Source organism: Ranitomeya imitator, chromosome 5, assembly GCF_032444005.1.
Source record: "Ranitomeya imitator isolate aRanImi1 chromosome 5, aRanImi1.pri, whole genome shotgun sequence".
NCBI lineage: Eukaryota > Metazoa > Chordata > Amphibia > Anura > Dendrobatidae > Ranitomeya > Ranitomeya imitator.
In genome coordinates this window covers 625030239-625053774 of record NC_091286.1, presented here as the reverse complement: position 1 = coordinate 625053774, position 23536 = coordinate 625030239, and the positions used below count along the sequence as shown (strand labels likewise).

The 23536-nt window shown below is 42.9% G+C and overlaps 1 protein-coding gene across 3 annotated transcripts in view; it reads right to left on the bottom strand.

The window, feature by feature from the left end:
* The window catches only part of HPCAL1 (hippocalcin like 1), a 279207-nt gene that overhangs the window by 165493 nt on the left and 90178 nt on the right, over window positions 1-23536 (bottom strand). For 2 of the 3 annotated variants that reach the window (XM_069728089.1, XM_069728088.1), the window contains exon 2: window positions 6327-6385. The exons of the other annotated variant lie outside the window; for it this stretch is intronic. The gene's annotated coding sequence lies outside the window, so the exon portion shown is untranslated. The remainder of the gene's footprint in view (window positions 1-6326; window positions 6386-23536) is intronic. 3 annotated transcript variants of the gene reach the window in all.

The following is a 23536-nucleotide window of genomic DNA, read 5'->3' as shown; positions in this document are numbered from 1 at the left end:
TAACCAGGGTAAACATCGGGTAACTAAGCGCAGGGCCGCGCTTAGTAACCCGCTGTTTACCCTGGTTACCAGCGTAAAAAAACAAACAGTACATACTTACATTCAGCTGTCTGTCCCTTGCCGTCTGGTTCCTGCACTGACTGCTGGCCGCAAAGTGAAAGTGAAAGCACAGCACAGCGGTGAGTCACACAGCGGTGACTCACCGCTGTGGCTGTGCTCTGCTTTCACTTTACGGCCAGCAGTCAAGGCAGGAACCAGACGGCAAGGGACAGACAGCTGAATGTAAGTATGTACTGTTTGTTTTTTTACGCTGGTAACCAGGGTAAACATCGGGTTACTAAGCGCGGCCCTGCGCTTAGTTACCCGATGTTTACCCTGGTTACCGGGGACCTCGGGATCGTTGGTCGCTGGAGAGCTGTCTGTGTGACAGCTCTCCAGCGACCAAACAGCGACGCTGCAGCGATCCGGATCGTTGTCGGTATCGCTGCAGCGTCGCTTAGTGTGACGGTACCTTAAGATTCTCCTCGCAGGGAGTAAACAGGGGGTTAATAGAGATAAAGCAAACAGTAAACAGCTAAGCAGAATCGCAAACGGTTAACGAATGTTCTGGTAACTTCTCAGTCCAGGGAGGTCCTGACTTGAGGGTCCTTATTCCAACATGGATACAGTCACCAGCAGTGCTTGAAGATCCTGAAGACTCTTCTCTGTCTCCTAGGAACTGGAGACTCCGGGGTTAAGCCTTTTCTTCCAGTGAAGCTGAAAGCAGGAAGTAACTCAGCCACTCTGCTGCAAGTCTCTGTATATCAGGCTGGCAGGCTTTCTGCAGTTGCAATGCTACACACACACACACACTGAGCGGTTTACTTGTCACACTCAGGGGTTCCGGCTTGTCACTGCGGTCACCAGGTCACTGTCAGGAGATGCGTCTTTTCAGATTACGGAGGCTGCCAAGTCCACACTCTCATATCCAGCTTTCACTATGGTGGGTATCTCAGCCTCAGTGCCCTCACGGGGAGCACTACCTTTAGGGGAGCACGGCGCTGCAGCCTGCCCTCTCTTTGGCGCGCTGCCCTCTCTCTGCTCTCCTGCTCTTTTTCTGACCACACCCCTCTCTCTTCCCAGCAGTCACCTCATCCCAGAAAGTCTTCCCCCCAACAACCCAGCTGTCTGACTAAGTGGTTTCAGGCAAGGAGCAGGGAAAGCAACCTCCTTACACCTCATTGGTGTTGATGGGCTGGTGAAGAAGGTGGGCTCAAATGCTCTGGGTCACTCCTATTTCTTAATGGATTGTAAGCTTGTGATCAGGGTCCCGATCCTATAGTCTGAATTGTCAATTTATTTGTTACTCTACAGATTTTAGTCATGTGTTCCCTCTGGTGTGCATTGGTTAAGTGTCTTGGTCTCCATATTAGGAGGAGATGTGGACTTTTACCAGAAGAGGCTTTATCTTGTCTGTCTTTGGGCCTGCTGAAATGTTACAAAAATGCAACCATGACAAGGACATACAGGTCATCAGCCTCTGGTGGTGGCTTTGCCATCAGTTTCATTAAAACTAATGGAAAGCCATTTCCTTCACTTTCAAATTTAAAATCTGTCAGTTTGTCATGGAGAGTTGACAGGCAGAAGGGTTTTCTGGCACAGAGGTGAAGCAGGGGAAAGTCCGGAACATGAAACTGTTAAGAAGTAATAATTAGTTATCAGGGATGTGTTGAGTGATAATGTAAGGGGATGGAGGAGTGAAGAGATACACACAATAGCGTTTAAGCTAAGTGTCTGCTAGCAAACATTGCCATTTGCTGACTAAATGATCATAAGAATAGAGAATGACAATGGTAGGAACCGAAGAGTGGAACACACGTCCCCTGCGGGAGAAGATTAGAGGAGACACCGGGTCAGGTGATAGCTATAGCAGAATTAATAATTATAAAAAGCCCGGGAAGGAAGAGCAGGGGAGGAGGCAGCGCTTGGACCTGTAGCAGGACGGATGTGCGGTGTAGTGGAGATGGCTTATAGCCACCATTATGAGTAACCAGATGCAAATGAAGAATTGAGAAGCCAGTTGCGTGTGAAAGACCAAGAACCCAACTCCGAGAAAAAGATCGAATAACCAGATCCAGGTGACCAAAGCTGAGAGATCCAAGCCGAGTGAGCAGAGCCAGGGCAGAGGAAGACAATCAGGCCACAGAGAGAGACGTTAGTGTGAGCCATTACTTCCTTCATAGACGTACATTATATAGAGTGTGGCCCGGAGCCATGCTTCAGGGAACAAAGACGGCCAGTGTGTCAAGCGTACAGTGTACCAAATAACTCATCAAATCGGAAATTGCGGCCTATTGGGCAGTATCATCGACTCCCGTTAGGGTCTGTGTGACGTTCTGAGCTGCCTAGAAGAAAAACAACGGTGACTGGCCCAGTAGTGAAAGTGACGCCTGTTAGGTTGGGGAATTAGGACTAGGCATTAATGATAGACAGTCCTTTAACTGTGAAATATAGGGGGCATATATATTATATATATGGTAAATATATAAAATATTGTGTAGGCATCATGTTTAGTTACATTGCCATGTTCTGATGTGGGATCCATTTGTTGCCCTACACACATCCAAACGATAGTGAAGTTCTTGCCACACATGGGTAGCCCCTATTCGGACATTATGGCGATGAACATGTCCACAGATATGGAAGGTCGCCTTATCGTTAAACACAATCTTCTGCAAAATCTTGCATCATTGTCGATCTCATGAATCATATCTGTAGCCAACGAACATCGTTTGGGTCTATTCGCTTTTTTGATAGCGTGCAACAGCCGCAATTTGTACCCCGTAAAACAGAGACGTTTCTTTAACACCTTATGAACTGTAGTCTTGCTTAGGTGTAATTGTCGAGCACACACGCACAGATTTTTTAGGGCTCCTTTGGTAGCTATCCTGTATAGAGTCTACAGACTCGTCACTGACTGATGGCCCACGAGAATAGGGTTTCTCCACCAAACTGCCGGTTTCCTTCAACTGCTTATCCCACAGATTAATGTTATTCCTATGTGGTGCTTCGTTATAAATGCACCGATAATATTCATGTAGCACTTTGGTCACGGTCAGCTTAAATGAGTTTGTGTTGTTTGTTTGGTTCTTGTTATATCTCTCCTCATGAACAGGTCTGATATGATTGGGCCAGAGAGAGAGAGGGCACCAAAATGTAAACTATAAATAGATCCTGTGACTGGTCAAAAGTGCACCATGACTTTACGAACATACTGTATATATAGAAATTCATGTTTGCCAAATAAATAGTTGTCTGGTAAGTACCACTGTCTCCTCATTGTTGCATCCACGCACCTGTTAAGAGTATCAGCAGATCAGAATGTACATGCATGTAGGGAATAAGATGGAAAACACTTCAAATATGTAGATATGACCTGTTTTTTATAGAATAGTATCTGATTTGAAAGTAAGTCCATGACGAATATAATACTATCCCATACACATGTCCTGTTCATTACTACAGAACATGTGTACAATCCCCGATGATCATGCCTACATTTCAGCAGCTATGTGGGGTTGTAACATCATTGATACCATTCACTTCCAATACGGAAGCCAGACACCCCCTTCAATGTATCTCTATGGTAATACAGTAAGAAAAATCACTTTTGTTTTCCACAATAAAATGTCTGGGAAAAACCTATGCACAAATAGCAGGAGTGTTTATAAGGTGGCTTCATGGTAGAATGTTTCGGACACTTTCAAAAAATAAATGGCTTTACATTTGTAGTTACGCCACTTAAAGTTACTGTAACCATTAAGCTTACTGGGTCGCTATGCATCATGCTTGATGATTACACGTACACTTGGTGGAATTATACAGTGGGACATTTTGAATACAACAGTTTTTACTGAAGCCTGAATGATCATTTATGATCACAACTATGCATCATAACCCTAGTCTATTATACTTCTAACCATCACACACAGAAAAATTTGGGCATAGTCTCAATAGGACATCAGGCAAGAAGTCATCTTTATGCATCCTCACTGACCTGGCTGAAATGGTTCTCATTCGCACACTGTAGTCTCTCTTCAGAAGTTCAAGTTTGGACTGAAGTTTGTTGCATGCCATGTCGGCACCTAGTCATGGATAAGGATTCTAAATTACGGAACAAACCGGAAATGTGGCAGCAAATGAGGAAGTTCCAGACCCTGATTTTAGCAATAAACATGGCCTAAAACAGTCAATATGCCTATGTATCTAACTACAGGCTCTATCTCAGGCTTGAGTATTTTGGCGCCAGAATGTAGTGAGATGCATGCACGGTTACCCACTGTGGGGTCACAGTGGGCCTTAGTTTTCTTACCGACTCGGGTCTGCTCCAGACAAACAATCCGTGCATACAGACGGATGTGGTGTCCCTCCAGAAGGTGAACGGTACTGTTGATGACTGTGACTTAACTCCTGAGTGACATCCAACACCTGTCACCCTAGATTCTGTTTTTTTCCATCTCCCAGCAGCATCTCTGGCTGAAATCTCACATCTGAACAGGTTCTGGTCACGGACATGATTAACTCCAATCTACTGCTGCTTTGGTCTCGGTGAGATGCTTCCACGAGAGGATGTCATTGGATTCCCCTCCAGCATGTACTTTTCCTGATCTCAATAACTGCAGACTGCCCTTAAGATAGCCGCATTTTCTCTTCCTATGTTTCACATCATTTCAGATTGTAGCTCCACCTCTGATATTCAGTTTTCCATCTTTTTACAGTTTTTCAGTATTGCTTAGGCAATAACGACATCGTGCGACCAGATACGGTAAATAAGACCGAGGTTAAGGCTATGCTTAAACTTTTTGTATTAGGACTTTTCAAGTGATTTTCAAGACATTTGCACAAGATTTAAAGATGATTTTCATCATACTCTATGAACAGCAATAACAGAGATATGTATTCTCTGTTAAGAAGAAAAATAGCATTTCCAATGGGCACTGGTATCACAGTCATTTTTTAATGAAGTGACATAATAAGTATAGATCTAACCCTCACCTAAGGCGGCAGATTTTGCTTGTCTACTGCGCCTGACATAGCTTAACATCTTGAACAAATAATTATAAAACTTCAACAATGTACTACAATAAACTCAACAGAGTATATAATAGTATAGGAGTACTCCACCCTTTATCAATTTACCATTATTAATAGGGGGAACACAAATTGGTCATGTTCCCGATCTGGAAATACTTTATGTGCAATAGGAATATTGTGATAACAATGCGCTAAAAGCATAGTGACGTTACCTGTTATGAACAGGTAATTCAGAACCACAATGGACCTTGAAGTTCAGAGCACACAAAGTGACCTGACAATTACCCAAAAACATAGGACGAGCTCTGAGACGTGGGAACTCTGCTGACCGCAATCCCTAATCCTATCCAACCACACTAGAGGTAGCCGTGGAGCGCTCCTGACCAGACCTATGCGCCTCGAGCACAGCCTGAGAAACTAGCTAGCCCTAAGAAAGAAAAATAAGCCTAGCTTGCCTCAGAGAAATACCCCAAAGGAAAAGGCAGGCCCCCACATACAATGCGTTTGTATTTTCATCTCAACTCACAGTCAGAGATGAAATAGATTTAGCAAAGTGAGGCCCAACTTACTGAACAGACCGAAGATAGGAAAGATTGCTTTGCGGTCAACACAAAACCCTACAAACAACCACGCAGAGGGGGCAAAAAGACCCTCCGCACCGACTAACGGTACGGAGGTGCTCCTTCTGCGTCCCAGAGCTTCCAGCAAGCAAGAAAAACCAATATAGCAAGCTGGACAGAAACAATAGCAAACAAAAAATAACACAAGCAAAACTTAGCTTATGCAGGATAGACAGGCCACAAAAACGATCCAGGAGAAAGCAAGACCAATACTAGAACATTGACTGGAGGCCAGGATGAAAGCACTAGGTGGAGTTAAATAGAGCAGCACCTAATGACTTAACCTCATCACCTGAGGAAGGAAACTCAGAAGCCGCAGTACCACTCTCATCCACCAAAGAAAGCTCATAGACAGAACCAGCCGAAGTACCACTCACGACCACAGGAGGGAGCTTGGCCACAGAATTCACAACAGTTACCTTCATGTAATAAAAAAATTGTGACATCCTATGGGCGTAAGAAACCCTGCTTCATGTTCCACGAGGAGAAATCCCAAGTCTTTAAGATGGTAGATGACTTATGGATTACACGTTATTACTTCTTGCAGTAAACACAAGGTTGGTCTCGGTTACAAAAAATAATTTATAGACATCAATTATATTCTGCACATGGAAAATTGACTCTTCAACTTACTATAGAAAAGACGTCTGCATCAAAGACCAAACTGGAGCAATGTGTCCTTGACGTAGACCCTGTAACAGACAAAACAAAGCAAATGCTTTTAGCCCGAAGTAATGGAACATTTAGTGTATTGTCACATTTTGTGTACGTGAGAGTAATACTTGTAATTATTAGAAACTATTTTCTAAATACTAGTTTGTTTTTAAAGCATGAAATACATTGAAAGAATCGAAAAGAAAAAAAAAAAAGACAATTAGACTAAATCGTTTTCTAAGTAGATGGAACTTTCCAAGCTTATAAAGTGTCTGCAATGCGTCATGGAAGTCCCATGTTTATTTACACCGGCTGTAAATAGATAAAAGAGTACCCTGCAGGGCCCGGAGGCGGAGGCCGTCAGGCTGCGAGAGATGAAGAAGAATAGATCAAGAATTTTAGTAATGCACGAAGAATATTACATTTTACGATGTGACTATAAAAAGCTACAGGAGGCGAAGATGTTTGTAATTAACAATAAAATCAAAGATAACTATGGTAAGTACAATCAAGGACTAAAAGGAATGTGTTATCAGGAAAATAACATCACTATTTCATCAGATTTTTACGTAAAAGTCATTTTTCATTTATGCTGATAGCAGTATGAATAATTGAAAATTATTAATCTAAAAAAAAAAATAAGGAAAATTTGGAAACAATTTTTATTTTCAAAACAATCGAAAGTTGTTGTTTTTTTTATTTTATCCCTAAACATAATTTTTGACACTGGCCACTGGGTGAAATCGTAGATTCATAATTACTGTTCTCTTTAGTAGCCGCATAGATAAAAGCAATCACCCTGTTGATTTGTATAAAAATAATTTTTTTCTGTGCGTTGTATACTGTAGCTCTAGAGATGTTCCCTGTCACTGTAATCCTGTCTGCGTGGATAATGAGACTGCTGAAAATATTCTGTAATGATTAGGAAATAGGAGTCTAGTATAAGGCCTAGCGGCCAGTAGGCAAATGCAAAATTTGTGGTTTTAGTGTAGAGTATTGAAAAAAAAACCAAACATATTAATCAGAACTTAAAATAAAATTACATTTAACAAAAAAACCTGATCTTGGTCATTCTCTGATGATACAAATCACTTTAACAAAACCATCTATTGCGGTAATCTTTGATAGGTGAGAGTTTGCTAGAGGGGATCTTCATAATTGCAAGAATGGGGGTGCCAGACCCTTTACTCCCGGCAAAAGTATGGCTATGTATGCTCGAGTACTCATTTAAAGGGTCGTATCAAGACAGTAAATCATCACCTATTCTCAGTAAAAGGAACAGTTTTCTGATTGCAGTAGGTCCAAACCATGCAACCCCCACCAATGCTCATGTATGGGTGAATTATGTAGCAGCTGAGCATGTAAACCACTGCTTCGTTCATTGTCTATGGGACTGTCCCAGTTGTGGGATCCCTAGCAATCAACATGTAGATAGGTGATAACTTATTGTCTTGGTAAAACCCCTTTAAAGTGTGAGACTCATCTTTCCTGCTCAATCCAACGTTGGCCAACAAGAGAGAACTATTTACTATAATACATATTCCAAAAAGAGTATTTTTAAGACGAAGTTCACACTAGGCTTTTTTGCAGCTTTTTTTTATGATTTGTTTATGCAAATTTTCAGCTGCGCTTTACAGTACCAGCAAAGCCTTTGAGATTTCAGAAATCTCATGCAGACACATTGTTTTTTTTCATCAGGATTTTGTGCTTTGCATGTTTTTTTGCACAATGGAGCATGTCACTTCTTTCAGCGTTTTTTCACCCATTTAAATTAATGGGTGGTGAAAAAACGCTGAAAAAACGCACCAAAAACGTAGGTATCAGGTTTTTATTGTGTTTTTTTTGTGGCAAAACCTGAATCTATTGCGAGATAGCGCTTACTGCATGTGTTGGGGGACACTCGCTTAGCAACGGGACTCAGTCACACAGGCACGTTTTTCTCACAAAAACAGTCCATGCGGTTTATTATGCAGTCATAAACTGGGTTATGTTCATTATAAACTTCATACAACACAATAGGCACCAACCGGTGACATTTAGTTGCAGCTTTAACTTAGATATTTCATATACGGCTTTAACTCACAGTTCAGACACTACACCCACCAGCCCTCCTTGACTAGTTTCCGGGGGTGTCCGTACGCTGTATCAATGTCTCTAGTCATATAGGGCACATGACATTTGTTCGCCATCTCTAAACATGCTGGACCTCACTTCGTCCAGTTACCGTGGGAGACCATACAGTTCATTACTGACCCCCTGTCAGTGCACACATTTCCCCATACTCTGGGTTACCTTCCAGGAGCTCCTGCTCCACACACTGACCTCTGTCAGTCCTCTTTCCTCCAGGGAAACTGCCGAACTGGGATCACCAACTTGCCTGGCAGGCACACATCAGTTAGTCCAGATCCTCAGACGGGTTGTAGCTCCCCCAATGCAGTGCCATTGCAGACTCTGCCTACACTCCTTCCCATGTGCTCTTCAGGAATCCTACTCCCAGGACTTCCAACACAGGTTGTGCTATTCAGGAATCCTACTCCCAGGACTTCCAACACAGGTTGTGCTATTCAGGAATCCTACTCCCAGGACTTACAACACAGGCCACTCAGTGCGCTATTCAGGACGTCCGTCCCCACCTGGGAACGTCCAACCCTCAATTCTCTAAGTGAGCTGTTCAGGTATCCGATCCTACTCCCAGGATCTCCCAACACACTAGTCTTCAGATCCACGGCATCACAGAGCACTATTCAGGGATCCAGTCTACACGCAGAACCTCCCAACACACAAGCCGTCCAGGATCTCACACAGTCTCCATTACAGAGACCACTACACCTCCATATGACCACACCATGGTCACATTATGTAGTTGTAACCACTCCCATAGATGGGAGGTGTGTGTGGCTAGTTCGACCCACCCAGCTCTCATAACTGGCCGTGTAAGACTCCCTTCATAATTATACAAACACTTTTGGGACTACATTTCCCATAACAACAACATTACTTCAGGCTTACAGCACAGACTCCCTCTGCGACACATATCGGCCATTTACAACTCTGCCTGTCACTGTTTCACCATCATTATAACCACAGATACGCCTCCATGCATATCCCGAGGAGCACACACAGCGCCCCTTAGCTGTAACAGGGGTCACTGCACTACACTATTGAATAGGACTTTTTTTTACCAACACTAAATTTTATCAGCATCTGCAAAAGACAAATCTAGCATGCCAAAAACCACCCCAAAAAAAACCCACACAAAAATTGCAAGAAAAACAAACTTTTTTTTCTACTGCTTCTTTCTTGCCAAGAGATAGGGTTTTGTTGCAGAAAAAACTGCTGAAAAAACACCTAGTGTGAACTTACCCTAAAGTATAAGGCTTCTTTTACACATACCGTTGTTTTGCGGTCCGTTTTTGCGGCCCCAATAGATTTCTATGGGGCCCCAAAAAGGGGCCGCAATAATGTCATGGTGCGTTGTATGGCCGTGAGGGCCGTATTTACGGCCGTGAAAAAAGATCGAGCCTGCTCAATCTTTTTCTCGGCTTATGGACATGGCCCCCATCGAAAATCAATGGGGCCGCAAAAACAACGGCGGTGCACCATGACTTCCGGTTTTTCGGAACACTGTTTTTTTTTCCAATACAATTTCCATAGTATTTGAAACCCAGAAAACGGCGATCAGCAAGTTTTTTCCTGTCAGTTATTGCGGCAGACTGTGAAAATTACAGTGATACGGCCAGCAAAAAAAGGCACGCAACAACAGGCCGCAAAAAACCCAGTATGTGTAAAAGAGGCCTAAGGCGTCTCAAAGTTTGGATGGTCAAAGATCAGTCATATGGATACTGTCATATAGACATGCTAAACATTTCTAAAGTAAAAAAAAAACCTACTTTTAGGCTTATCTACATCTATTAACTAGAACATAAAGCATACAAATTTGATTCTCATGGAGGAGCAAGATATATTACGTAGAAATTGTTTAAAATAAAGTAAGGCAATAATGGACATTCTTGTGTTAATAGGACCCCAGTTTGTCATAAAAGCATGTCCCATAGTAAGCAGTTAGGAAGGGGAGTCATTTACCATTGTATCTATTTATATAATTGCCTTAAATTGTCTGTCATCCACTTCTGTCTGGACGTCCTCGAATTCCACAATCCACCGCGCCGCACGGGAAGTACGCCGACCGCCATATTGGAATACCCAAGTGATGGGTATTCCAATATGGCACCCGCTGGTGGTACTAGGCCCTTGCGCAGTACCACCAGCGGGTCATCGCCGGACCTTCCAGATCGGCGGGGAGGGGGAGCAGCAGCTGTCCATCATACTAACCTTCTCCTGGCACGTCTCTGCATGTCCCTGCTTCTCAGGCGCCGGCAGCTTCTCCTGTGTTCAGCGGTCATGTGGTACCGCTCATTAAAGTAATGAATATGGACACGACTCCACTCCCATAGAGGTGAAGCGCATATTCATTACTGGGAAGAAGCTGCCGTGCCCAGAGACCATCTGTCAAAGAGAAGCTGCCAGGGACCGCACCGGGAGCAGGCGAGTATAACGGGGGAGGTTGAGCATTCCGATATTCACCTGTCCGCATTCCACCACCGACGCTGCTCCATCTTCCGCGTGCTCTGACTGAAGTTCAGGTCAGAGGGCGCGATAACGTGGTTAGTGCGCGCCGCCCCCTGCCTGAACAGTCACTGCAGAGGACGCGGAAGACGGGGCGGCGCCCGGCAGTAGAACGTGGACAGGTGATTATTGCAAGTGCCGGGGGCCTGCTCAGGACAAAAGGTGAGTATGTCATTTTTTTTATTGCAGCAGCAGCATATGGGGCACATGTTTCTATGGAGCATCTTATGGGGCCATAATCAACCATTATGCAGCATTATATGGGGCACATTTTCTATGGAGCATCTTATGGGGCCATAATCAATCATTATGCAGCATTATATGGGGCACATTTTCTATGGAGCATCTTATGGGACCATAATCAACCTTTATGCAGCATTATATGGGGCACATTTTCTATGGAGCATCTTATGGGGTCATAATCAACCTTTATGCAGCATTATATGGGGCTTGGGGACGAGAGATTCTCAGCGCTGCAAAGCCTGCCCCCATCGGGACGTCACCACCCTCCCAATGTGATAGCATCGGGCGGGCTCCATCTAGTAATATCATAAACATGAATCTCCACATTCTATACATAGAAGCTTCTATGCTACAGAGCTCATACACGAGAGATGACTTTCTGAGAGCCACAGTCCTCCCGTGATTGTGCTCACCACATTGTGTTCCGTAACAATGTCAACCACAGCACACGCGCTTTACTGCACTTGGGGGGATCTGTGTTATGATCTGGTGGCCTAGGAGCAGCATGTGACGTACTCTGGAGAAGGTGGTACCTGTACTGACCGCAGACCCTGAACCTAGCACCGCAACTAGAAGTAGCCGTGGGATGTACCTAACACTCCCTAGACACCTCGACACAGCCTAAGGACTAACTTCCCCTAAAGATAGAAACGGGAAAACTATCTTGCCTCAGAGAAAATCCCCAAAGGATAGACAGCCCCCCACAAATATTGACTGTGAGAGGAGAGGCAAAAGACATACGCAGACTGAAATCAGGATTTAGCAAAGGAGGCCTTTCTAGCTAAAAAGAAAGAATAGGACAGATTACTATGCGGTCAGTATTAAAACACTAGAAAATATCCACCACAGAAAATACAAATCTCCACATCTGACTAAAGACATGGAGGGTATATCTGCATCTCTAGAGATACAGCTTGGCTGCAAAAAATCCTTACACAGACAAAGCTGGACAAGACAAAACATGAAAATGCACAGAATTGTAAGGCCCACAGCATGTGGACAGCAAAAACAAAGCCAGAACTTATCTTTGTTGAAAATAACAGCAAAACAGGAGAGACCAGTCAGGGATGTGAATCCTCCAAAAACAATGGACAACTGGCACTGACTAAAGGATCAAGCAAGACTAAATAGCCCAGTCCAAATTGCAATAAGTGGACACACCTGATAAATGCTGCGATCCAAAGACAGCAGCACTACCACTCATAACCACCGGAGGGAGCCCAAGAGCAGAATTTACAACAGAACTGGTCGATTGTCATAAATGCGTAAAAATTTTTTGCCTGATATCTACCAATGTTGTCCTAAAATTGTCGTTTTTTGTTAACTAGATTTATATACATGGAAAAAGAGGCCACATCTCAAGAACAAAAAGGAGCAGGAACAAAAGAGAAATAAAGTCAGATTCAGGAGAACAGCGGCTTTTACACCGGGTAAAACAATGACATCTTACTGGTGACATGTTCTTCAAGGAATTAGACTACAGTATGTGCACACTGTGTTTGTGCCCAACAGTGTAAAGAGATCCATTGTAAAAACTATATAAAAGCATGGTAAGGCTGGGGTCACACTTGCGAGTGTGATGCGAGAAACTCACACAAGTCTCTTGCATCAACACCTGGCACTGCCGCCGGCACTTCCGGACGGAGTGTGCGGCTGTATAGAAATACACGCAGCCGCACGCTCTGGTCCGAGTGCCGGGTATTGATGCGAGAGACTCGTGCAAGTTTCTCGCATCACTCGCAAGTGTGACCCCGGCCTAAATGTGTCTTTCAGCACTTTCCTAAACAGCAAAACAAAAAATATGCAGGTAAATACCGGCCAGGCAAAGGCCAAAACAACACATAGGAACATTACAGTTTACTTCAGGAAAAGCACCCCACATTTACTGTAGGCTACCTACACAGACGTAGTGTGCACGCAGCCTTTGTCTAGGATCACACAACCGTCTGTTCTCTCATCCAAGAGAATTGGACCAACTATGCAAATCACACTCTGATCAAACTCTGATCAGAGGTTGATCAGAGTGTGATCCAATTCTCTCAGATGAGGAGAAGATGGGGAAAAAAAAGGGTCTCCACCTTCTCCATTCTGTCAGTCTGTGTAAATCGCCCTCACTGTAATATGAGTGGGGTCCAATGGTTTCCACAGACTTATTGACTACCATGGCCGAGTGCAATCTGAATATCGGATCAAATTTGAGAATGCTGTGATTTTTTTCTCTGGACAGGGTTTGTCCGAGGAAAAAAACTAGACATGTGAACAGCCTCATAGCGTAACATTGGTCTGAGTGTAAGGCAATGTTTTTTCGGATCGCACTTGCACTGAAAATACGGTCATGTGCACGATCTGTCATACACCAATTTTTCACACCCTACACTATGCACAACACAGTATCTGTTGGACAGTTAACTCATCTACACTTTGATGCTGCTCTCTTTTTTCACTTCTATTCTATTTTTTGTTCTTTCCTAGACATAGGTAATGGAAAAGGGCAAGTCTGACCAAGCCATTCACATTAAACGGGGTCAAAATGTTGCACCCAGATAAGTAAAATATATTAGTGAATATTAGCGGCGACACAAAAAGAGGCTTAAAGTTATAAATATAGGCCGAAAAAAACAAGGAAAATACCTTGTTGCCCATAGCAACCAGAGCTCAGTTTCTGTTAAACTGCTCTGCTAAAATGAAAGCTGCATTAGGATTGGTTGGTATGGGCAACGTCTTGTTTTTCTTCTAGATGGAGTCATAAATCTGCCTCATAGTGTGAACAATATTTTGTTTAACTCGGAAAATTGGGTAACGAGGGGTTCCCTACAAGTCTCTCTGCCTTGCCCTAGTTAATAGGATACAGGCCGAGAGCATTAAACAGAATGAATCCAAGCTAATAACAGAGATGTGAGGTACTTGGCGCCTCAGTGATAATGATCTGACAGGCCATACATTATATAATGGCTGCCTTCACTATACTTGCCTGATGAGAGCACTTTAGAAGCTGCTAAGTACTCAACTCGGCTTGAGAGTTTCGCCATGAAAAAAAAAATATAAGAAGGTGGCACTTAATCGTCCAGGTTAACAGTGGGCATTAAGCCTTTTATATATTATCTCTGTCTTGAACTCCAAGCAGCAAACCAAGATTCACAACATTTCCTAAAGAAGAAGAAAAATCAGTCGAAAGAAGGAGATCTTGACTTTTTTAGCATGAAAATTTTATACATGAAGCTATAATTGAGGTTTGTTTGAATGAACACAACATGACATGGCCGTCTTTTCTCACACAGTCAGGCTGAAGCTTGGCATCAATTATTAACTCCACTTCAAACACAGCAAACAATCCAGCTACTTAATTACACTCAGTCCTTCACATTATTTATACAAGGAGAAAAAAAAGGGTGAATGCTTTTGTCATTAATTTGACAGACACTAAAATAGGAAGCGATTTATATTATTGATGTGTGTTCACTGCATCTCTGGTGCATCTTAAAGGCTTCAAGGCTTAGAAACACTTGGTGATTTTATACCACTGATATTGGTAATTAATGGATTAAAAAATGTAGAAAAGATACAAGGTGGTCCACTTTTTACAAAATATAATAGGAGCCCCCCCATTATGGTAGGATTCAAGTGTTGGGGTGAAAAATAGACAGAAAAACCGGCAGCAATCTGAGATATGCAGATGATACAACATTACTGGCAGAAAAAAAGAGAAGGACCTGAAGAAACTGATCCTGAAGATGAAAAAAGAAAGCAAGAACATGGGCCTTTACCTGAACATCAAGAAAACCAATATCATGACTACCACCAACGAGAAAGTCCACATGAAGATCAACATTGAAGAAATAGAAGCAGTAAACAGCTTTGTTTTTCTTGGGTCCCTCGTTGATCACAGTGGCAGCTCAACAGAAGAGTAAGGATTGATTAGTACTGGGGCGATCATCCATGGCAAGTATGGACCATATATGGAAGTACAACAACATCTCAGTCATCACCAAGATGATTGTTTTCCTAATTGCTACATATGGCTGTGAGATGTGAACATTCGTGAAAGTAGACAGATGAAAAATTGATGCCTTTGAGCTGTAATGCTGCAGAAGACTTTTACTTACCTACACGCAACCTCCGATCCTCTCAAGACCTCCTTCGCTACGCCCCTCTCATCTCTTCTTCCCACAACCGCATCCAAGACTTCTCCCGTGCTTCCCCATACTCTGGAACTCTCTACCCCAACACATCAGACTCTTGCCTACCATAGAAACCTTCAAAAAGAACCTGAAGACTCACCTCTTCTGACAAGCCTACAGCCTGCAGTGATCCTCAACCTACTGAACCGCCGCACAACCAGCTCTACCCTCTCCTTGTGTATCCTCACCCATCCCCTGCAGACTGAGTCCTCGCAAGCAGGGTCCTCCCTCCTTATGTACCTGTGTGCCTTGTTTTTTGCTCATGTTTAATGTATTTGTCTATATTTGCCCATTTTCACATGTAAAGCGCCATGGAATAAATGGTGCTATAAAAATGTGTAATAATAATAATAGCAATAACAAATCCGATGGACCGCTAGGATTACCAACAAAAATGTTCTTCATCATATGAACTCAGTGTTGTCCCTGGAAGGCAATATAACTAGATGGAAATGGACCTATTATGGATAAGTGAAAAGGTGAAATTCACTAGACATGGAAATGATACTCGGAATGGTGAGTGGTAAAAGTAGTAAAAATGGTAAACCAAAGACCTGTTGACTCTATACCAGGGGTCCCCAACTCCAGTCCTCAAGGCCCACCAACAGGTCATGTTTTCAGGATTTCCTTTGCATTGCACAGGTGATGCAATTATTACCTGGGCAAGACTAAGGAAATCCTGAAAACATGACATGTTGGTGGGCCTTGAGGACTGGAGTTGGGGACCACTGCTCTATACCATCAAGAATGATGCAGGAATGAACATCTAGAAATTGAAAGAAGCCATGGCAAACATGGAAGCATTGCAAGACACAGCTTATAGAGTATCGAAGGTTCGGACATGACTGAATGGGTGGAATCGGAAACCATCTTGGTATTAGTCCTCAGATGCAACCATAACTTTAACTACTTGAATCTTCATCCAAGTTTGCAATCTGGACAGTAAATGTACACAATCTACACGTCTGCTGTCGGGTATTGAAGTGGCGTTCCTTTGGCTCACCAGAGCAAATACATTTTAAGGTCTTCCTGCCCGATCAATACAAATCATAAAACGTGCATGACGGTATTGCGTTCAAATAAGATTGTCTCCTGCTAGAATTTGTGCTTGATAGACAATTCTCTGGCACTCTGGTGATCCTTTCTGGCTATGTATGATAGTTACACAGACCAAAAACCCTCTAAAATACCAACACTTTCTCAAGCTCAAGGATCACCAAACCCTTTATTGTAGAGTACAGTGAACCATGGCATGCCCTAAACTCTCCATTGTAGTATTAAAGCTCATTTTCTGGCTATAAATGAGCACCAATGGACTATATCCAAGTCAAGCGGCGATCGATTTTGTCCCCATTCGAGGTGTCTGATTAACTAAGAGGCAGTCGCTACTTAATAAATCAGGTGAAGCGCAAAGTGTTTACACCTCTATGTGCACCTCGCCACAAATCTTACTCCAGTCATAGACACAAGTAGGATTTGTGGCATCTTGGATGCCAATGCTTGTCATGAATTTGATAAGTGGGGATTGCCATGCACCGTCATGCCCTCCTTTTGGAGCAGAGTGAAAATGGTTGAAAATTGCAATAGTCGCAAATGTTTGCGCAAGTGTGGGTTGTCCAAAAATCTTGAGACTTTTCAAGGCTTTTCATGCCAGCTTAAGTTTGCGTTGTCTAACAAGTAGACACTTAGTAAATATGTCCCTATATCTTGGCGCCGTGGCATTGACCACAGTATACCATTAATCCCCTGATAAAAAGGAGCAACTGGGAAACATAACTTATTTTATTTCCCTATCAGTAGATTACTCATATACTAACATTTTAGGGCCTTTGAGGAGGGGAACCTCACACAAGCTATTAAATATGGAATGAAGCCAACCTGTACTGGTTCCTCTATGTCCGCAGTATAAATTGTTGCTATGATAAATAGGGCCTTGCCACACAGCCTTTACATGCTAAGGTAAGTGGTAGTTCATGTCACTAGAAAATGCCATAACATTTTGATTATGAGGGGACAATTTCTGGAGACAATGGTATAGATATCCCTTCTGCATTATCACTGCGCAGCTGTGATCCCAAACGATCTTGGCATGGGAACGAGACATGCCTCCATGTAACCCTAATCTGGCTCCCTGCATGGTGGCTGGCCGAGAGTAACTATGTGCTGGAGAAAACAGGAAAGGAGCCACAAGACCTAATTAGCAATTAGGCACATGATGGTTTATGGTACTTGGTAGCTGAACCACAATATCATTGCTGCAACCGCACAGGGGCCCAAGAGGAAAGGGGGCCATTTCTACCTCCAAAACATGTGGAATTGTGCAAAATGACCGATTGGACAGCGAGAGTCCATATATTGTTCTTGCATAGGGGCCCTTTTCTGTCTGTGCCAACCAGTGTGGACATCCACCAGTCAGTAATTAAAGGGTTTGTCCCGCAAGAATAGCTCATTTTAAGCAATAGATCTGAGAATAATAATAATAATAATAATAATAATAATCTGTGTCTGACCGCAGGGACATAGTCTGGTCATACCACAGCTCCTGGCCAGGGAAGGAATGTACAGACATTAAAGCAAGGATCACAAATAATTCTTTATTTGACGTAAAACTTTTTTCTTTTTTTTTTTTTTTAAAGGCAGTAAAATGCTTTAACTCACAAAAAGAATCAGCGGTCATCCGCTTTTGTAATATCTTTATACTCTTTTGCTTCCCCCCACCCAGGAGCTGTGGTATGATCAGACCATGTTCCTGCACAGTCAGACACAACCATTACAGAGCACACAGCAGGGGCACATTTATAAGATTATCTCAGCACAGGAACATTTTTTATAAACACATCGAATTGTGGAAATTATTATTATTCCAAGGTCGATTGATTAAAATCAACTTTAAAATGAACTTTGTTCTTGGGAAAACCCATTTAATGGTGTATGCTAGCGATACGATCTCTTAAGGTACCGTCACACTGAACGATATCGCTAGCGATCCGTGACGTTGCAGCGTCCTGGATAGCGATATCGTTCAGTTTGACAGGCAGCAGCGATCTGGATCATGCTGTGCCATCGTTGGTCGGAGCAGAAAGTCCAGAACTTTATTTCGTCGCTGGATCACCCGCAGACATCGCTGAATCGGCGTGTGTGACGCCGATTCAGTGATGTCTTCACTGGTAACCAGGGTAAACATCGGATTACTAAGCGCAGGGCTTTCCTGCACTGGCTGTGAGCGCCGGCCAACCGTAAAGCACAGCAGTGACGTCACCGCTCTGCTTTACGGCTGGCCGGCGCTGACAGTGCAGGAAAGCACAGCGCCAGAGGACAGACACCGGAATGTAAGTATGTAGTGGTTTTTTTTTTTTTACGTTTACACTGGTAACCAGGGTAAACATCGGGTTACTAAGTGCGGCCCTGCGCTTAGTAACCCGATGTTTACCCTGGTTACCCGGGGACTTCGGCATCATTGGTCGCTGGAGAGCTGTGTGACAGCTCTCTAGCGACCACACAGCGACGCTGCAGCGATCGGGATCGTTGTCTATATCGCTGCAGCGTCGCTTAATGTGACGGTACCTTTACTTCAGTGGGAAAACCCTTTTACAGAAGACACAATTCCTCAACTATGCGGACAGAAATCCTAAAAATCTTTCAACAATTTGTGAACATACCGTACTCCATACTCTATGTTGAAAACTTCAAAGATTCTACCACAGACTTGTCAGTTCACCTGGCAAATTTGTATTTTTTTCTGCATATGAAAGCAACAGACAGCTCAGTAAGGCAGAGAGCAGAAAGTGAAAGGTTTCCCTGGCCACGTGACCCTCTCGCTTAACGATTACGACCTGTTCTATGTCATGTGCGGCGCAGTAAATATAGTAAATCTCGTTAACTCGGTGCTACAAGACTAAAGACGCCAAATGCTTTCCTAATGGAGATAACGTAAAAATAGCATCACCTGAGACAAGCTGCCAGATAAAAATGTCTGCTAATCCCAGGCTATTAAAGGATGATCGCTGCTACAACACGCAACAATTAAGTCTCCGCTACGTAGACAATGTGTTTGGCTTCTACCAAAACCAAAGATTAGAACTGCAAGAATTTGTGATTCACCACTGAAATATAAGATTTGCTCTAAGTCTCATTCACACGTCCATCTTTGCCAAGTGTGCTGGATCCACTTTTCATCCCCTTTTTGGTCTTTGTGTCCATTTTTATTATCAGCGTCACATCTATTTTTCTTACATGCAAAAAAAGTGAAAAATGAAAATAAAAATTACAAATTTTTAAAAATTAGTTTATTGATTTGAATTGGGAAGTCTGAACAAAAATGGACATGTCTCGTTTTTTCTATTTTGAAGAACTTAAGTACCGATTCATTAAGGCTGATCTTTTGTACGCCAGTCTTAATGATTTTGGAGCATTTTATTTCTGCAAGCCCTCATTAAGAAGCACAAGCCACTTAGGCTATGTTCACATTAGCGTTGCGCGCCGCTGCGTCGGCGACGGAACGCACGACGCACAAAAAAACGCGCGCAAACGCACGCAAAAACGATGCGTTTTGCGACGCGTGCGTCGTTTTTTGACGAAAATCGGACGCACGAAAAATGCAACTTGTTGCATTTTCTTGCGTCCGACGCTAGCGTCGGAAACGACGCACGTGTCGGAAAACGCAACAAAAAAAACGCACGCGTCCCCCATGTTAAACATAGGGGCGCGTCGCTGCTGCGTCGCCGACGCAACAGCGACGCACATTAGCGGAACGCTAATATGAACGTAGCCTTAATGACTTCAGCATATGTTAACAGTGGTATGCGCCTGCATGTGCTTCGCTATAAGCGATACTCCATTAACGGACTAGAGTAACATTTCTGGACTAAGAAAAATCACCACTTTTCATGTATATGACGGGTTGGCATAGCCACGCCATATCCCACCCTGGCTCCTCCATGGCTGCACTCATTTTGGCAAAGCTGCCTGAAACTGGGGTAAAAATGCAAACTCATTGTTGAGCCTATTTAAAGTGCTTCACGCCAGTTTTCAGGTGTAAACAATTTGATGTATAAAGGCCCTTAATGGCACTATATAAGTGAGTAAAATAAAAATGTTATACTCAATAGTTTAACGTGCAAGACCCTCTTCAAATAAATATTATAAAACTCCCAAAAAAGTAACTATAATGGTTGTTAAGACCATCTTCTAATTTCTTTTTGCCCAGATTACTATATTTTCAGAAATATTAAATACATTATCTGAAGTATTCTCATGAACTTGGAAGCACCATGAATGTTGTGTTCTTTATCATACATATAATCTAAACCTGCTGGACAGGTAGACCAGAAACTCCAGAATATGTAGGTGTTCCAGAATAGCTAAGATAATCTGAAATTGCTCTAAAGAAACAAATACAGTTGGCAAAAAAAACAAAAAACACAACAAGCCAAAAGCAGAGCCACATCAAAGAGCAGACTCACTGCCAGGAACCGCAAGTTTGCCGACGGTTTATAAATAACTCAGAAAAACCACCAGGAAGAACTAGACTGCAAAAACAAGAACAGACAATGATTATCTTGAATTCTCTAATCCTTTTTTAAGGGCTTCTTTCTTTATCTGACATCAAGTGTGGAAGGACGCTGCATCACACAGGCCACGACAGATGAGGTCATAAATGTATGATGGTGGAAGTCTGATCTTTGGGATCCCACTGATTTCACAAGAATTTTCCATGTGAGTGAAGGTCACACTCGTATAATAGCAGACTTATGAGATTAACCTAGTGGGATCCAAAACGGCGGGGCAATAGCACTCACATAAAAGTATATGGAGTGGGGTTCATGTATGGTCACTATGGCTCCATTCACACAAGACTCCCATCCTTGGAAGTGGTGGAGATACTTTTGGTTATGTCCCCACGAATCATGCAATTGAAGGTGTTATCCCATAAACATCTAAGTCTTTCATTTAGATACTGAATCCTGCTTGTTAATCAGCTATTTGCCACAACACAACCTTCTGGAACCCCAAATGGTCAGCTGTTATCATAGGGGAAAAGTTGCAGCTAAACAATGCAAGGGAAAAGAAGAACTGTACACCAGCAATTTAAAAGGTAATTATTTTGAAACACTTTATTATAGGTGCTACGTAGCGTGGATCACTGGTGGGAGCTCAGGTCCTAAGACCACAACGGATCTATCAACACACTGCTTTAAAATGTTCAGTTCCTGCAGGAGCTGCACTCACAGAGCAGCGCATGGACTCACTAAGTTTGTTGGTCCATACACCGCTCTGTAGTAGGGCAATGCATATGTGCCCTGCTCTGTGAGAATGAATTTATGGACCCATAAACTGTTCTGAACTTTGATGAATCTATGAGGGTCTTAAGGTACCGTCACATTTAGCGACGCTGCAGCGATATAGACAACGATGCCGATCGCTGCAGTGTCGCTGTTTAGGGCGTTGTGTGGTCGCTGGAGAGCTGTCACACAGACAGCTCTCCAGCGACCAACGATGCCAAAGTCCCCGGGTAACCAGGGTAAACATCGGGTTACTAAGCGCAGGGCCGCCCTTAGTAACCCGATGTTTACCCTGGTTACCATTGTAAAAGTAAAAAAAAAAAAAACAGTACATACTTACATTCCGGTGTCTGTCCCCCGGCGTCAGCTTCCCTGCACTGTGTCAGCGCCGGACGGCCGTAAAGCACAGCACAGCGGCCCTGCGCTTAGTAACCCGATGTTTACCCTGGTTACCAGTGAACACATCGCTGGATCGGCGTCACACATGTCGAATCAGCGATGACAGCGGGTGATCAGCGACCAAAAAAAAGGTCCTGATCATTCCCAGCGACCAATGATCTCCCAGCAGGGGCCTGATCGTTGGTCGCTGTCACGCATAATGATTTCATTAACGATATCGTTGCTATGTCACAAAAAGCAACGATATCGTTAACGAAATCGTTATGTGTGAAGGTACCTTAAACTTGGACTTTGACAGATTAAAAATACTATTCAGCACCTATAAAACATAACTATCATTTTGAAATTCTTCTTACACTTTAAATCAGGGGTGCACAACCTGTGGCCTTCCATACCATCCTGTGCAGACCCCGAACATCTGGTCACATTAATGTTTACTTGTGTCTGGCTAGAGGGGTGGCACACATTCATCTCTGTGACCACCATAAATTTGGGGAAAATTGCTACTTCAGAAAGAAGAATACAAGTTTTACAGGTGGCAATCTATGGTTTGGTGCAGTCAGTCAGGGAGTTAACAGATTTAAAATTTTTTCGCACACTAGGACAGAGGGATATTAAAATGCCCTCCTTGTGTGTAATTTTGCTTCTAAAAACAAAATCCTGAAACCAAGGCTTGTGTGTCACAGTAAGTGCTCTTTCTAGTTTGTGACATGAGAAAGCCATAATTTATTATTTTAAAGACAAACAAAAAATCCAGAAATTTAAATACAACAGTCTACCTCACAAAGTGTGTGCGTTGTAAAATATGTGTGTATATAGAAACATTTTTTACACGCTTCGTAGTTGTAATAGTCTAAAATTAGACCCATACACACCACCCAAATTTTGCTTTTAGTTACCACCAGTTACCATATGGTTTTCCTTAGCCAAATGAGTTGAGGTCACTTTCACATTAAAAGACTATGTTTGCATTAATGAGCTCAAAAGGGTTCAATATCGTTCCAGTCATATAGAGGCCTTTCAGCATATTCGCGATTAATTTATTCAAAGGAAATGTTCATGGAAAATTCTACAAAACAGGTTATTCAAGTTTCAAACCATCTGCCCAATTCTAATAATCACCCCCAATAATGGGGCTTGTATCAGAAAAAGGGCTCATGTAGGCGTTCGTGAAAAATCGGTCAGTGCATGGACCGCTAATGTATATACTGCCCGCTGATTGACTAACTCAAGGGTGATAGCTTCATGTATTTCTTTGAATCTATCATGCTTGGGTTGCTAAAGCTGTGGCCAGTCCATGCATAGCAATCCGATATTGGACTGATTTGTACAGATATGCAAATTGTTGAAACTGGCATTCATGCCCATTAAACTCAAGGACATCCAAATGCCTACAAAAAAAAGTATACGAGCAGGACTGGTCCTTATGAAACATACCCTTTTATATTATAGTGTATCTGCA